Genomic DNA, 17,118 nt, shown 5'->3' on the forward strand with positions numbered 1-17,118 from the left:
AGATGAACAGGACCAATTTAAAATTCTCTATTAGGTCACGAGTGTGGTAGAGGCCAGGCAGTGCTAATACACCAGCCCACACTAGGTGTCTGCTCTACTGTGCAATCAAAAAATATAAAGGGTACCTAGTATGTTCTCGGTCCCTCAGGTAAGCAATGAGTATACACAAGAAAATGGACCGGGAGCAAGAGGACAGAAAGCAACTAATCGGCCAATTTCACAACAATGTCAATTTATTTTCATGCAAGGAAAATATTTAGTGGTACTGAACAAACATAGGCATTAAAAACCAAATTGTACCGCCTATTTGCTTAACCTGCTATCTTCTTTGACAGGCACTGCCAAGAAGTGATCTGGTGTCGACAACATTTGACAACATCTTTTGCAGAATAGATAGACACACTAGTATACACATGGTGTGTAGGGACATTTTTGAATTACTGTTAAAATGTTTTGTATGTTACAAGGCCGATACATGAAACGTACAGTGGAGAAGTATGATATTTATATGTATGAATGAGAATGTGTGAAGGAGTAGATTGAATGAATTAGGAGTTATTAGGACATTTGTTCAATTTCATTTTTAATGCCTCTGTTTGTTCAGTACCACTAAATATTTGCCATGCATGAAAATAAATTGACATTGTTGTGATACTGGCCGATTAGTTGCTTTCTATCCTCTTGCTTCCGGTCCATTTTCTTGTGAATACTCATTGCTCTACTGTGCAGAAAGAGGGGGGCTGCTCAAACATTATGTTTATGTGCCTCTTTGTTTAGAATGCCCAAAAGGTGTCAACCCTTATCACGTGCTAGTGATATGGATTTCTGCAGACTCAAAAACAAGAATATAGCCAGCAGCTCAGGTCATCATGGCCAGTAGCTGCCAACTGACATGACATGGACTTTAAATGTAAGTTTGGAAATAGTAGGTCTTTAACCTCCAGTGCAGGTACAGTCTCTTGAAGAAAGCTGGTATTTTGAACATGCCACTGTTTTCATTTCTCTAGGTGTGTCACTCACAGCATTTGTTGTGCTGTTATTTTTTAGGTAAAACTTACTTTCCATCATTGGAATGGACTGCAAATATGAACAAAAACAAAACAGGCCTGGTGTTATCAAAAGGCAGTTTATGGCAGCTAGCAGCTCTCTGAGCAATGACTAACAGAGTTGCACCTGGTGTTTCAATTTTGGCCCTAGAATCTGTGAAACGCCCACCATGTAAAATGGGTGTCAAAAGAAACTTGGCATTTGGCGGCATAAGTCCATAAAGCAGCCTGAAAATAAATAAATAATGTATTCACCATTAACATTTCCTCATACACCCATTTGTCTCATAGGAGGAGATCTGGTTTATTGGTTACTTCATAATGTGGGAACACAGATACTTGAGTTCTGAGCACAAATCACCTAGCAAAACAAATGTGTTTTTTGTGACCTCAGGGGTACACCTTCATCGCATGTGCCTCATTTCCCATATCACATCAAAATTGTAAACTCTTAAAAATAGTTAACAATCATTTGTAATTCCCCATATACAAGGTGGATATATATTTTTAATGATTCCCAGAATCCTCAAGGGATGTATTTCGTGATGCTTGAGTTGTTCCTGGAAACTGTACACTCATCTCTGTGGGGAAAGGTTGCACCTGACAGGTTCCACAGGGTGTGGCCCTGTTACCCAATGCAGGAAGTGGCTGCTGAGGTAGGAACGTTGCATCAGATGAGAAACTCAACACGCTGCCTTGGGGGTAGAGGATAGGAAAGCAATTAGGGCTGAGCTGTTCTTTGAAATATCTTAATGTTTTGGGATTTTGAAATGCTCGTTGAGATCATACTCAAAGTATATTGAACAACTTGCTGCGGGGGCGGGCGGTGGTAGTAATCGCACGTATATATGTCCCAGGCTCAGACAAGGAGGCAAAGCTCAGAGGGACTCCTCCATTATTTCACTTCTATATTTTCGGGCAACCGGTGCTAGAGACAGACATGTCAGCCAAGGGAGGATGCAAGGAACCTCAGCAGCCCCACTGCCAAGAGCCCCAGGTCCAGGGGAAGTGCCAAGAACGTAAGTAACAATATTATCGACAATGTCGACAGAGTAAAATCGCTCTTTGCACTTAAATTATTGCTATTTACAACCCAGCCCATCTGTGCTCACCTTATCGACTTTTCAAGGATGAAGGACTGAGTGGGTGTTGCATGTATTCAAACGTGTGATATACAGGTTAATAATGTCTAAATCCTGATTACCTATACTTACTTATACAGCATAACACACTATTAGACTTGGCAGATCGGCACAACACCCCAGATGGCCAGAATACTTTAACACAAAAAAAGACTTTAGTATGTCAGAGGGGAGTAGATTACCTCTATGGTAGTATGGCTCATTTACCTCAGTCCAACACAGCACAATTGCATACATGCGAAATACAATACATGGAGACAAATGCCCATCAGGGGGAACTGACAATTATTTGTGATTAAAAAGAGCATTGGTCCCAACTCTTTTGCAAAGTTATGCAATTATTTATTGTTGTTGCTTTGACACAAATATATCTAAAATACAAGTCAGTAAAAATTAACATGAGCCACTACTTAGTATTACACTACCCCCTACCCCGCTCCCCTGTCCTTTCCCTTTCCCCCCTCCACTGCACTTGCGCGATCTTAATGTCACCTGGCCTAGTAAGATTGTTGTATCTGTCTTCCCTCTGTTCACCCTCCCTTGCCTCGTTGCGCTTTGAAACACTAGTGTATAGGCGCGTTATAAATGCCATATCATATCACATCATACTTTGCAGAATAGTTGGAGAATTTTACAAAGAGTGCTCGTGCAGGAACTCGACAACACATTTTTTGAGTGCAAACGAACAGTAAAGGGAAGTATGCAAAAAACTATGTCCAAATGTCTGTCAACGTGTATATGTCAAACCCAATGTTTGCTTCTTGGTGCTAGAGCAATGGTCTGCAACCTCCAGCTCGCCAGCTTCAGCCCTAGCCAGATTAGTCAATGGTGAGTGATCATGGGAGTCATAGCCCAACATATCTGGGGAGCCAAAGGGCGCAGACCAGTGGCGTCACACAAAATGTGGGGGCCCCCCTGCGAGCCATGCTGAGGGGCCTCCCCCATCTCGGCAACAAATCACAGTCGTGCCACACTCTGGGCCGGCCTAGATTATCACGCTAGCACAATACGCATGAACGTGCTGAAGGTTATGTCGCACACTGTCCTAGGAGAAAGATATAAATATGTGTTTTAATGCAATATACAGCACACTTTGAGAATAATTGGCCAAAAAGCCAGAGTGTTTGCAATTGTTTTGTAGGGTAACACCAATCCAATATATGCAAGTCACCAACGGTGCACAGGAACATTAATGCTTTGCTATTAAAAAAGCCATGCCACATTGAAAACATGTCCCACTGGCTTCACAATGTAGACATGTGTAGACGCGTTATGAAATTACAGTAAAGCATGCCAGGCCACATTTATACAGACCTGGACTGGATGCACAAAAATGCCAGTCGAAGCAATAACCCTCATCAAGAAGAGAGCACACATTGAAGCCCGGGTCTCTGCTGCCTCGAACAACACGGCCAAACTCTTTAAAATCTTCATGGAACTGGTCAATCCTGTTGCGGTCTCCACCTCTCTGGTTCCCTCCCAGGCCCACTGTATGGCTCTGGCCTCTCACTTCTCAGCTAAAACTCAGGACATCCTGTCCACTATCTCCTCTTCCTCGCCCTCTTCCTCTCTCGGCCCCCCTTTGGCCATCTCTACCTCTCCTCCTCCTTTCTCCTCTTTCTCTCTGACAACACCTGACAAGGTTTCTAAGACAAGTCCGATCCATGAAAGTGTCGTCCAAACAGGTGCTCCCCTGCTCCTCCAGAACCATCAAGGGCCATATTGATACCCTCGCTGCACCTTGGCCAATTTCTGTAACCACTCTTTCACCACTGTAACGTTCCCCTCTCCCCTTAAGCACTCCCTTGAGCACCCATTCCTCAAGAAGTAGTCTGCCGATCCTACCTGTCCGGCAATCTATTGCCCAATCTCCATCACACCTTTCCTGGGAAAGCTCTTGGAAAAAAGTTGGCAATCTCCCAGCTTACTCTCCACGTTGAATCTGTTGGTTGTCTCCATGACCATAAGTCTAGCTCCAGAGCTGCCAGAGGCACGGAAACATCTCTCCTGAATACCTGTGATGATCTGCTCTCTGACCTTGATTCCAGCATTCCTTCTGTCCTAATCCTCTGTGATCTTTCCTTGACTTTTGACACAGTCAACCAAGCCATCCTGATCAATCGACTACGTTAGAACCTGGGCATCACGGATCAGGGTCTGGAGTGGCTGGCCTCTTTCCTCTTGGACTGCCCCTGCCAGGTCCAACTTGGTCCCTTTTTTTCCATCACCTCTCTCTCTCTTCCTGTGGCATTCCCCAGGGCTCTATCCTCTCACCCTGGTTTTTCAACCTCTACTTGGCTCCTTTGGCCCACCTGATCTCTACCTTCTCCTCTAACTTTCAGTGTTATGCGAATGGCACTCAGCTTTCCTTCAGGCTCCTCTCATCTCTTGCTCATTCCTGACTGTCTATCCGTGTTTCAGGATTGGTGGACCTCCAACGATATCCAAGTTAGTGCCATTAAGATGGAGATCCTTCTCATTGGGACCCCTGCCCCTGCTTTCCCTCTCTCACTCTGGCCACCCACCTTGGGCCCTCTTTATTCGCCTTCCTGCGAGGCAAAAAACCTTTTGTGTCATCTTCAACTCTACTCTCTCTTTCTCTCCTCGCATCTCGGACGTCGCCAAGTGGTCCCACTATCTACCAGCTGCTCCTCCTCAAAGGGACTCTTCCCTTTCTCACTTTCCCCCAGAAGCTCACTGTCTCCAGAGCCCTGTTTCTCTCTAGGCTGGACTACTGCAACAGCCTCTTTCTCAAGCTACCTTAATCTACTCTCCGCCCTCTGCAACTTATCCAGAACAGGACAGCAAGACTTGTCCTTGGCCACATGCCCAGGGATCATATCTCTACAGCCCTGAAATCTCTCCACTGGCTTTCGGTGGTTGCAAGAATAAAGTTCAAGGCCCTTTGCATTATCCACAAGGCTTTCTGGGTTCGGGCCCACACTACAACCAACGCTCTCTTCAAAAAAACCTTTTTTTCCTAGCCCTTCCACCGGCTACCTCCAACTCTCTAAGGGCTAGATGCTTCTTCAGGCAGAGAGTGGGGGTGGTAGATCTCTCTCTTCTGCAGATGCCTCCCCCTGGAATGGCCTCCCTGCCCCTCTGAAACTTTAGTTGACCACCTGATGTTCGGAAGCAGCTCAAAACTTTCCTCTTCTCCTCTGCTTTTGCTCTCTCCCTCCCCTGCTGACCTACCTGACCTACCTGTCTGCTGTAGCGACTGGTTGCTTGGCTACCCTCAGAGTCTCACTGAGTCCAGGCTCTTTCTTGATCAGTCACCCTTGCACTGCCGATGGCCTGCCATACACTTAGGGACTGTAACTGTAACCCTACAGTCCTTTGTTCTCCTTGCACTACCCAGAGCTGCACTGTCCTGGCTGCACTTACTGAGAGCATTACAACCCTGTTTTCCCCGCCCTTCTTCCTTGCACTCCCCCCTCCTTTTCCCCTTGCATTTCTCATTCTCGCACTTGCCCGATTTGAATGACACAAGGCCTAGTAAGATCATTTGTCTTGTCACTCCCTCTATCTTCACTCCATTGCTTGTCGCGCCAAGAATCACTTGTGTACAGGCGTGTTATAATAGACTTTTATCATATCATTTGATCACAGATGCTCCAAAAAATATACAATGCTGCAGTAAGAATTGGCTAGACTGGCAGCACCCTAATGCCAATCTAGCCAGGTAATTACACTTAGCAGGACTGCTTTATTAGAAATGCGCAGTTAAAAAAAAGTCATAGCAAATTGAAGAATAACTAGACTGGCTGCACCAAAATGCCCCTCTAGCCACTAATACCACATATCATGCCTGCTTAGCCTGGACATGGACAACCATTATGATTTATCGCACAATCCCACCTCCCACACATGCTCTCTCCCTCCCATGCCCTACCCCAACCTCCAAAATCAGCTCCTTGGCCCAGAATTACCTTCACGTCCCTCCTCCTTGTCCTAGAGCTTACGTTTGAGGCTCCTGGCCTCATAGTTAAGTACTGGGATGAGAAAGAGTGGGATTAGGAGTAATGAAGATACAGGTAGCTAAGTCAGGCATTACCTCCATGTACCTCTACCTCATCCCAGTGCTTGTGTATGAGGAAAGCACTGCCCCATACACAATTACAGGGACAAGAAAGAATAGGACTAGGAGTAAAGACGATTACCAATAAGTAATTAAGGCATTAAACACAAGTAGGGTCTTAACAATATTCAGTTAACTGGGCTGCAGCACTCGCCCCAGTAATTTTGGGCTATTTTGACTCAACCTGGCTGACCTTCAGAGCAGTTGCCGGACAGAAAAGGACACCGATGTTAAATGGCACCTGGGTTAACAAGGGCCAAGCAGTTACTAACGTAAAGCATTTCACTGTTAGTACCTGCATTCAAATGCCAAATCTTTTAGGCAATTGAAATTGTGATGTGTGTTTTAGCACTTTCATGGCAGGGAAGTGACAGGAAGTGTAGAAAGGGAGCAGGAGACCGTTCATTCTCACAACAGTTCATAAGTGGGTGCTTTCACACTTAAAGGAGAGAGTTAACTGCTTGTAACATTGAAGCTGCACTAGAATAGTCTCATTAAAATGCGTAAAGAAGTCAAATGCCCCCACACAAAAATGTTTGCCTCCCCACCACCTGTGAAGTTAGCGCCTCTCCCAACATTTGAAGCATCAGCCCCCTGAAATGTAGGTTTTGTTGCGCCCCTGAGCACAAGCACAAACACCATTCACCATATACACACGCATGCACACCAGCCATCCTTACATTTAAGTGTGCACTCTTTCACCATGCAGGCACACCCAGACAGCCACCCATACATTTAAGTGTTCACCCTTTCACCGTACACGCACACACGCACACCCAGTCACCCATACATTTGTGTGCACCCTTTCACCATACACTCACACACACACGTCATGGGGTTGAGGGGAGCCCTATTACTTCAAAAAGAAATTGGACCTCAGTATAAGTTTGCCGGTCCGGTAACAACGGTACCAGTAAGCTTGCCGGTACTGTTGTTACCAGATCGGCAAACTATGAGTTCTGCTCGAGGGTGCCTTCCCGCCCGCCAGGTCTAACCTGGCGGGCGTACTGGCACCCGTGAGTAGAGCATGTCGGGTGCACCGGCACCATTATGAATGGTGCCGGTGCATCTGATCTCCTCATTTCCATTGAACTCTATGGGGATCAAATGGGAATGGGGAGCATTTTTTTCCGCCGCCGCAAATGGGCAATTACCAGGTCCGGCGGGGCCGTAATGACCCGGTAACTGCCCATTTGCAGATGCTGGAAAAAAGCGCAAGTTTGGCGGCAGCCTGGCGGTTTTACCGGCAAGGCTATAGCCAAACTTGTAATGAGGCTGATTGTTTCTTTTTGAAGTCACTCTGACTTCATAAAGACATTATTTCTGTTACAGAAATAATTTCTTCATGAAGGCAAAGTGATTTAAAAAAGAAACAAAAACAAAAAAGATTTTAAAAAAATATATTTGTTTTCATTTGTTTTCAAGTGGGGCCCCCTCCCAGGATATGTGCTAGCGGGCCCCCCGCACCGCGGGAGCTGCGGGGGCCCCTGTTACGCCAGTAGCGCAGACCCATGCTCTAGACACTGCAAAAGGGAAACACAGCTTCTTTATTGTATTAGGGTGCAAGGACTTGGGTCCAAAGAGGGGTGCACAAGGCTGTTAAGGACCCTCTATCAGGTCCCATAACTCACGGCCTGGTCATAAGGGAAAGCCACGGATTAATTGTGTGTAGAAGGCTGTGCAAGAAGTGAAAACCCTATCAAATTTGCATTGACTTTGTGGGCTTATTAGTGCCAACCAATACACTGGCTCCCAAATGAAGTGGAGGTTAGTGCATTTGGACTGGCTTGAGTAAATCACCAAGTGTTAATGCGCCCCACCTAGGGAGTTATTTCTTAAATAATAATAGTATTGTTTTCTAATATAGCACTACTTGCAGATCCCTCCAACCTCTACACTCTGTAATAACAGGTGATATCATTTCTCCATTTTTAATGGTACTTGGTTAATTGACCCTGGAAGGATGAAAGGCTAAGTCTTGCTTGCATTTTCAGCCTCATAAAGTGCAGGCCGCACTCATGTCAAAGATCAACATTTTACTCATGAGCTGTCCACCCTTAGAATCTAATCTGAGCTTCATTTCAGTTGTGGGCTGTGACCAATGCCATGACCATCCAAAAGGATGCCTTCTGTTTGCCCACCTACGAGCCTTGTGGTGGGAACTTCAGAATTCTTCTCTGTACTTCTTGGATTACACAGCTGCATGCACCCTTCCTCACACCATGATGCCCTTGCCCCGTGGGTGAAAGCAGACTGCCCACCTGCACTAAGAGTAATATTCAGCCACCACTGATGGTCCATCTTGTTTTGTTATTGTCCGCCTGTTGCTGTTAAAAATGTTTCCAGTATATGTGATGTATTAGGAACACCTTGATTTCCAAGCAGATGTGTCGGTGCAAATTATTTTAACCTTAATAATCTGCTTTTTTTTAGCCTGTAAACCGGTGCAGCAGTGCCAGGACCAGACTCCTCAATGTATCCCAGGTGAGAGATTAAATCAGCAAAACAATCTCCTGTTCTCACCCCTCTTCCCTCTCATCACTGAATGGACTGTGGTGCATATCCAAGGCATACTCAGCACCTGCCATCCTACCCCCAATCGCAGACCCATCTCCACCCATAAAAACTAGAACGGCAGACACGCTGTGTAAATCATCCTTGCTGGAACTTAAGCAATACAACGCCCCTCCTGTGTTTATCCTAGATCCTTCCACACTTAAACATAACATCACATGAAATGAGAACCCACCAAGCTTATGGTAACGACTCAAAGGAAATTCTTGAGCAGGTTATGTTCCTACACACAGTGTGACTTCATTGCAGGGGAGAGCAGCATTGCATCGGCCTCTTGGGTCTCTGGTGGTGTGGCGATGGAAGGAGGCTGACTAAAGGGGGAGGCTAAGGAAGAGACCGGGATCCCAGGTATTTTTCTTTTCGTCCCAGGATGTCTATGCATTCCACTTACTGGTCTTATCCGCCACATGTATTGCTGGTCAATACAGTCATATGGAAAATGGGCACTGAGTGGCCACACACAACATAACACTGTTGCATGGCCCTATCAGCAGCGGGTTCCATTTCCACGAAGACATAGTCACTCAGACCCTTAGGTGAAACATATCCCCATTGTTGATATTTACTCATCTACAAGTGTATATATGCTATAAAACCCAACCACCACCTCTTCTCACGTGTCCTTTCTGCTTACCATGCTCGGTAGCTCAATGCTGACCAAACACACCCTTTAAGAGAGATGTGTTATTTTACAATAGAAAACTATCAGCAACATGTGAGTCCAATAATATGGCTTCATGCAGCATAATGTATATCCTGTGCATGCTGCTACCAGCCCACGTTAGCAAATAACTTACTGAGATTATATTTGCAAAAATGAATGCAACATGGCTTCCAACAAATTACTGTTACTGTGTAATTTACGAGAAATCGTTCTGCTACCTGTAGATAAATATGCATATTGTGTTGCTTACCTATGAAATAACAGACTGCTATGCCGGCTCCTCTCAGCTGCCCCTTTCTGTCCACCTGTTTGAAAATGTTAGTTGATATCTCTTCTTTTGTAAGATGTGTATATTCATGCATGAGCAGGGATCTAACCAACATCACAGCACGCTGTGACCTGCAGAAACAAATACACACAAACAAAACCCATCTGTGACCCAGCGCAAATACAACATCTCATAATCTTATAAAAAAAGGAATATAGTTGAGAATAGAAACTGTTTATTGTTTGAAAAGGGACTTCTTGACATTCACGTATTTGCCTGCCACCCACGGGTCTCTTCAGCGGGCATGCACTCACTCAACCAGCAAAAGGCTGAACTTTACATTTAATATCATTTCCTTTCTTTCATTTCACACTAACTAAGATTGCTCTAAGCAAGCCTTCTCATCCCTGGAAGCACCTGGAGATAACATCCCCTGCCAAAGATCAAAAAGGGGACCGTGTAGTAGGGAAGCCAATGTCTCAATCCCAGAATTTCAGGAAGTAGTGTTTTCACAAATACAATATACTGGCCTTCCTGCCTGGAAACATACTGCAATGTATGATCAGTGCATTGAGTCAAGAGGCCATCATGTTCCACAGCATGCAAATACCTGCATATCTTTGGAAGGGCATTTTTATAACTGTCTCATTTTACAGGTGAAAATAAACCGCAAATAATACGAGATTGTAGTTAAAAAAGCTTATGAAGCAGTGAAACCTAAACAACACCAAACATCTAGAACAGCATTTTAAGGTGTTCCACTCTAGTACAGACCTGAAACTCTGGATGTTAAAACACTGCTTAAAAGGCTTGGGGGAAATGTCCACTCTGGCAGAAAATGTCCCTAAAAAAGGGCATTCTTTGTGTTCACAGCATCAGGAAAATAGGCTCAACTTCTGACTCCTAAATTATGGTATTCAAAACCTTTTGATGTGCAGTCTTCTTCTAATATTTATTTATTTAAAACACGTCCAAAACAGTATTTGTCTCTCTGACCCAAGAATGCTCTGCTGGATTTTCTCTTTTTCAAGCATTGCTGTACTTATTGGTGTTAGCTTCATTTGCTCTTCCATTTATATTGTACTGTTGTTCATGTTTGAAAAGCACATTGGAAAAAGGTGTTCTATAAGTACTATGCATAAATAAATAAATACCAATGAGGTAAATAAGATATAGGGCGCTAAATCTCTTACTAGAATAGAACAGGCGAAAGTCACAGAAACCCATGTTTTTAGTAACTGCTCTGTGGAACTTTTCAATATCTTTTTTAAATTGAGAAATGTTCCAACCTTTCTTGATGCACTTATGTTCCAACCTTTCTTCATTCACACAATTTTAATCAGAAAACGTAATTTACTACTGAAAACACCATTTACATACATGTATCCACTTGCTGCAACACAGTCAACCATTCGAGAGTGTGGCAATGGACTTAAGGAGTGTGTGGGTTTTGGCATCAGTGAAGTGTGTGTGCATATACCTAACAAGACAGTGCAGTGTAAAACCCAATTTGGAAAGCAAAACCCTTCATGGTCTCACATACTCCAGCACTGAATCAAATAATTGATCCATTTTCTGTGTGCCCACGCAAACTACTGACATCTTAAACACTGAACACAGTATTTTTACAAATGTATTTTGAGCATTGAAATATTGTGATTTACCCAAAAATGTGTGTTCTATTTTGTTCTATTGTGATCTGTGCACGGAAATGTTAAGTTATTTGATATTTGTACTGTGCCCATCACCACCATAGTGATCTTACGCACCTGACCTTGTTCTATAGGAGGCATATTGTGACCTTGCCATCTTGTTACCAGACCATGGTCCTTCAATATGAAATGAGGAGGGTTGAGGGGAAGGGAAGCTGATAGGACATGGGGATTAGCCAGTAGGCGAATGATTCACAAGATGAGGAGGAGAGATCATGTTTGTGGCAGCTGGATGCATGTTTCTGAACTGTGATTAGCTATTGTTAGGCTTTAGAGAAAATGCCAGGCAAGTGCAGCTCGCTTCAATAACAAGGCTTAACTGTGATGGCAGTATCTAGACCAGACAGTGCTTGGCACGAGATATGATTGGTTTGTGATTGAGTGATGGACTGAGATGTGCTCAAGCAGAAAGCAAAATCAGATTTAGTAAAATGAATCAGTGATGAGAATTAATGTTGAAGTGGGTCTGGATCAAGAAACTGCATTTATAATTGCAAAGACATAAGATCATACTTTTGCTTCCTCAGTACATCTATATCTCCCAGCTGCCACCAACTCTTTGCTAACACTATTCTTCTCATTCTTGCCACACAGAGCCTTGCCCACCTCCATGTCAAGACCAGCAGTCGGTAAAAGGTGTTAAGAAGTGTTAATTGCACTTGGGAAGGACCAGTTCTCTTGCATTCTGCCTCAGGAAGAATAATCCCCAAATCCACAAGTTGTGAAGAAAACCAGAAAAGTTCTTCATTATTAAATATTGCACTTCTTATTTCAGAAGAGATAAAACCTGATGACTGGGGTCACTCCTGTAATACAGGGGCACTGCTGCATTAGATATGAACCTGTTGTCTTACCTATAATAAATGCACCCTGAAATCTAAAGAACCTGGTGTCTGTCACTCTGCTTCATTCCTAGCAATAGCTGCAAAACTGAGGAAATGATTGGAAAAGACTCAGTAGGGCCTGTGAGGTCCCCCCTTATCTCTATAGATAAGCAAGATGTGGTAAAAGACCATCATCAAAAATATCATGAAATATGTCTACAAATAAAACACTCCCCCCCCCCCCCCCGCAGCGAGAGTACTGTAGCAAGGATGCAAATGCCAAGTGTAGAACACACAACCTGAGATGTGTAATAATTATAATATTTAATAATAGGACCAATTTTAATGATGGTAATTATTCTATTAACATCAATAATAATGATGAATATGATACGGTTTATCAGTATTAATACCATTATTCCTATTGCAAAGGTATTTGATGGATTGTTTGCAAGATTATGGGGTTTTGACCAAAAACACATACATAAGCAAATATGATTACACAGGAGAGAAAGAAGAGTATGTAGAGGGAGGTCTCAATACACACACACACACACACCTCTATGCACAGTGTGTAGTCAATATATACAATCCATAGGTGGCGGTGCAGAGTGTACAGGGGGAGACAAAGGCTGGGACACAAGCCCCGAGTGGGGAAGGGAGTTGCAGTTTGAGGGCACACATGAATGCACAGATGCTGGTTATAGTGTTCATTTCTAGGTTAGGGTGTACCAGCGGTAGTGGGGTGAAGAAGATGTAGAAGAAAAAGTCAGTAGATGCACAGGGTGGGCAAGAGACAGAGATAATGAGAAGGGTGCTAGAGTCTAGAGCAAGAATAGTGACATATCACAAAATGCAGGTAGCCAAATAAGAGAGGTAAGACCATGAACTGATTTAAAGAGAAGGAGACGTTTGAAGAGGGACAATTGTTGCACAGTGATCCATAAACCATGAAAGTGGGAGGAGGGGGAGGTTGGTGGCAGCTGAGTATTGAATGTTGTGCATAGTGTTCGTTGCAAAGCTTAGAATTTCGTTGAGGAGGGTAAAATAGTAGAGAGGGAGGCCCATAAGGGGGCACAACAGTATGCACTGTGACTGAGTTCTAGGGTGGAGATGAGAGGACAGATTTTTTAGAGGTTACGCTGGTTGAGTCTGGCTGCATTAGCGAAAGAGGTGAAAAATTGCTTGAGTTTAAGGTCATTGTCAAAGAGGAGCCCCAACGTGTGAGCACTGCGAGCAGTGAAGGAAGGGAGGTTTGAGGAATTCAAATGGGTGAGAGTAAGAGGGAAGGGGCATTTGGGGCATATGGGTTTAAAACTTCAATGCTTGGAGGAGTTAAACGTGAGGCTGCATAGGGCCATCATTTGACGGATGACTGGAAGACAATTGGAGATCCTTGAAGAGGAGTTAGAGATGAAGGAAGCTAAGCAGAACAAGAATCTGCATGTCATTAGCAAATAGGTGGTACAAGGATTTGAAGGAAGAGTGACAAGGCGAAGAAGGTAAAGAGTAGCGGCACAGGGACAGAGCCGTGTGGGGCTTGCAATATGGGCGGTGTTGAAATGGATATCTCCCTGTTTCAAGAGATGGACTAACATTGCTAAGAGTGACTGGATGCCAACCACATGAGATGAGTGAAGGGTCCTAGATTCTGAGTATCGAAAGGGTAAGGAGAGAGGATTGGTAAACAGTGTTGAAGGCTGCAGAAAGGTCAGGAAGAATACGGTTTGATGTGGGTTTGAAGGTGTGGGCTGTATTGAGAAAGTTCTAGTAGTGGGTCAATGCAATATCTGTGGAGTGACAGCAATGGAGTCCAGACTGAACAGAGTCAGAATATCTAAGTGTCTGGAGATCTGTTGAAGAACATGTACTTCAGGAATTTAGAATATTGGGGGAGAAGAGAGACACACTGATCAATGGCAAGTTGTTTAATCACTCAAGGGCTTCTTGAGGATGACTTTAATTATGGATTCTTTAAGCAGGCTGAGAAGATCCTAGTTGAGAAGGAGTGTTTGCAAAGGGAAGACAGATAGGAGAAGGCTAGGGGTGCAAGGTCTTTGACAATCTGTGAATCAAAAGGATCTACAGGAGTATATGACATGTTTTCTGAATGGATAATGTGAGGCAATTCAGTATGAAAGGTTGGTGATATGGAACCAGGGGGGCATGGAATAGAAATGTACAGGGTGAAGCTGGGGACAAGGGGGAGTAGTAAGTGTGTCATGAATCTTAGATTGTTTAAAGGAGGAATAAAGGGAAATAGCTTCACTGAGAAGGAAACAATAGATGGATTGAGGGCAGTTAGGGCATGTGTGATGTACAGCAGGGGATATCTTGAGGGGATGAGAGTGGACATTAGAGATTGGATTAGAAGTGTAGTGCAACCATCAAGTGCTTCATTGTAGCAGAGCAGGAGTCGAAGGGAGCAGGATTTACACCATCACCACAGTTTTTAGGGGGTGATTCATGGGGTGAAGCAGGTCTGGGCCATGGACTGAATGGAGTAATTGTACATTGAGGGTAGTATTGTTCAAAGGGAGACCTAAGAATCAAGTAGAATTGATGGAAGCCCTGGTCAATGGTGCTAGGGTTAGAAGAGAGCATATAACATCCATCAGATAGAGCACGAGTGAGTCATGTTAAACTCGAGTGTAGGTATTTAAGGGGTGGGAGGAAACGAAAAGGGGATCCAGGGTGAAAAAAGATGTTGAAATGTAGGAGACAATGGTCAAAAAATGAGGTGTCAATAGTGAAGTTTTATGAGGGAAGGAAGAATCTAGGAAAGATTATGTCAATGGAATTGCCTTGAAAATTGGTTGGCAAATAATGGGAGTATGCCAGTGAGTAGTCAGAGAGGATAAAGTCCAATTCAGGTTGTGGGTACTTTGATGGGTACTTTGAGGAATCCTGCAAAGTAATAACTGTTACCCTGGCAAAGATCTCCTCCTATGTGGCCAGGGTACGGCGGCCTCTACCTAATCCTGACCCTGGGGCTGGTATTATGAGGGATGATTACATAGGAGGAGACGTCTGTTCCAGAGAGGTGGTGACCCCATCAGGTGAGACACAGTGTTCTTCCCTTACTAAATAAAAAGACCTCATAAATTCTAAGTCTTTGATGGCATGTTTTCACCATGAAAATCCCTCTCATTGTCAAAGCCAGAAAACCGTTCCTGAAAAACGGTCTAGCCAATATGCCATTCATACCCTCACACACATAACACAAACCTATCATCTCCTGTTTCTAATGTTTTCTTAAGTAAAATCTCTGAAAAATATCACTGTAAAAATCTTAGAAATTCTCTGAACTCCAACTCCCATGAAGCCTCAAGTACTGTGACGAGGAAGAGGAGTGAAGAGTTGATGCAGATTGAATAAAACTCAAATCTGAATGTACAGACTACTTGTTTTGAAATATCATGAGTGTGCGGGACATTTAAAAATACTGTCCGCACTCGAACTGCAGGGAGAGCAGGAGAAAGAAGTGTTAGGAGAAAGGACTGTACCATACAAGATCAAGAAGGCAGACAATGCCCGAAGGCAGCTCCCAATTACCAGAGCTACTTACTGGCATGGCGTGAGACCGGGAGAGACACTGCACGTACAGCAGGAGGACCATCAGAACTCTGGTAGCAGGCAGGGACGCAGTCGTACTGAAAGGCATCAGACTTAGATCCTGGTCGAGGAGAGAAGCTGGCGGGTGACCTGGAAGCTGTGGGGAGACCTGGAGGAAGGTCTGCAGAGTGACAGAGACTGTATTGAAGAGGAAGCTTCATCACAATGATGTGCCACAGGTCATGAAGATGACGAAACATTGGTGAGTCCACCCAGAGCCAAAGTGGACCCCGGTGCATACCGACAGGAATGTAAGCAAACAAAACAGATTCAAATATTTGAATACCGAACAAATGAAGTACAAAAGTAGAACTTGAACAAATCTCAATATATGGAATGTCAATATTGGGAAAGCTGGAACAATTTATACCTCACACAAATAGAAACACAGTGAAGTGATACAACTATGTTGTTTTAAAAGACATTGAATCTGAAAAGAAGTCCTGGTGAAAGGAACACATCAGGCATTGAACATTGATTCGGGGGGGGGGGGAATACCTGGCAGGGAATTATAACAGGGGATCTGTATGACCCAAAAAAGGGGTTCCTGGCTGGAGAGTATACCAGGTAATCCACACAAAGTGTGTAGCAAGATACCTGGCAGGAAGATATACAAGGAAATACTTTCAGGAGCGCACTCATTGCCCCAGTGAAAATGCCAGTTCCAAATTACATTGCATCATGGGAAATGTATGTAAGATATATAATATGGAATTTGTATGTCTGTATCTGGGGCAACAGATTCTAGCATATCCTTTTCTACAGAAATTACTGTTGTATGCTATTTACCAGGCCAATTAATCTTGGGTGTAGAGACGGTATTAAACATGTTTAGTCATTGTCTTGCCCTACAAGAAAATTGATGTTCATGTCAATTAAAATAGACATGATACTCTGCATCTGCTTGCCATTATTTGAAGGCTCGAATCATTTCAGGGTAATGTAGCTCATTTTAGGGTACTAACAGGGGCGCCAGCCCATTATAAGCATGTGCTGTAATCCATAGGAGGATGCAAGGTGGGTCCAACGTTCATTTCAGGTTATAGTTCAGTTTGATATTATCCTTCCTGACCCACCTGCCAGACTCGACACGAACCTTAGAACAGCTGTTCGTATGCATAACCTGAAGTTCCTAAGGCCCGAAAACGTCTCCCCATTACTGCAAGAGAAGTGGGGCGCTTTAGGAGATTAT

At 43.9% G+C, this 17,118-nt stretch overlaps 1 long non-coding RNA gene across 1 annotated transcript; it reads left to right on the plus strand.

Annotated features, from left to right (window-relative positions):
• The first annotated feature begins 1,891 nt into the window (after positions 1 to 1,891).
• Positions 1,892 to 12,372, plus strand: LOC138472546 (uncharacterized). Its single transcript, XR_011268634.1, has 3 exons — positions 1,892 to 2,065; positions 8,703 to 8,753; positions 12,082 to 12,372. It is a non-coding gene; the product is annotated as an uncharacterized lncRNA (long non-coding RNA).
• The last annotated feature ends 4,746 nt before the right edge of the window (positions 12,373 to 17,118 follow it).

Source organism: Ambystoma mexicanum, chromosome 8, assembly GCF_040938575.1.
Source record: "Ambystoma mexicanum isolate Mex_15411 chromosome 8, UKY_AmexF1_1, whole genome shotgun sequence".
In the NCBI taxonomy this organism is placed as follows: domain Eukaryota; kingdom Metazoa; phylum Chordata; class Amphibia; order Caudata; family Ambystomatidae; genus Ambystoma; species Ambystoma mexicanum.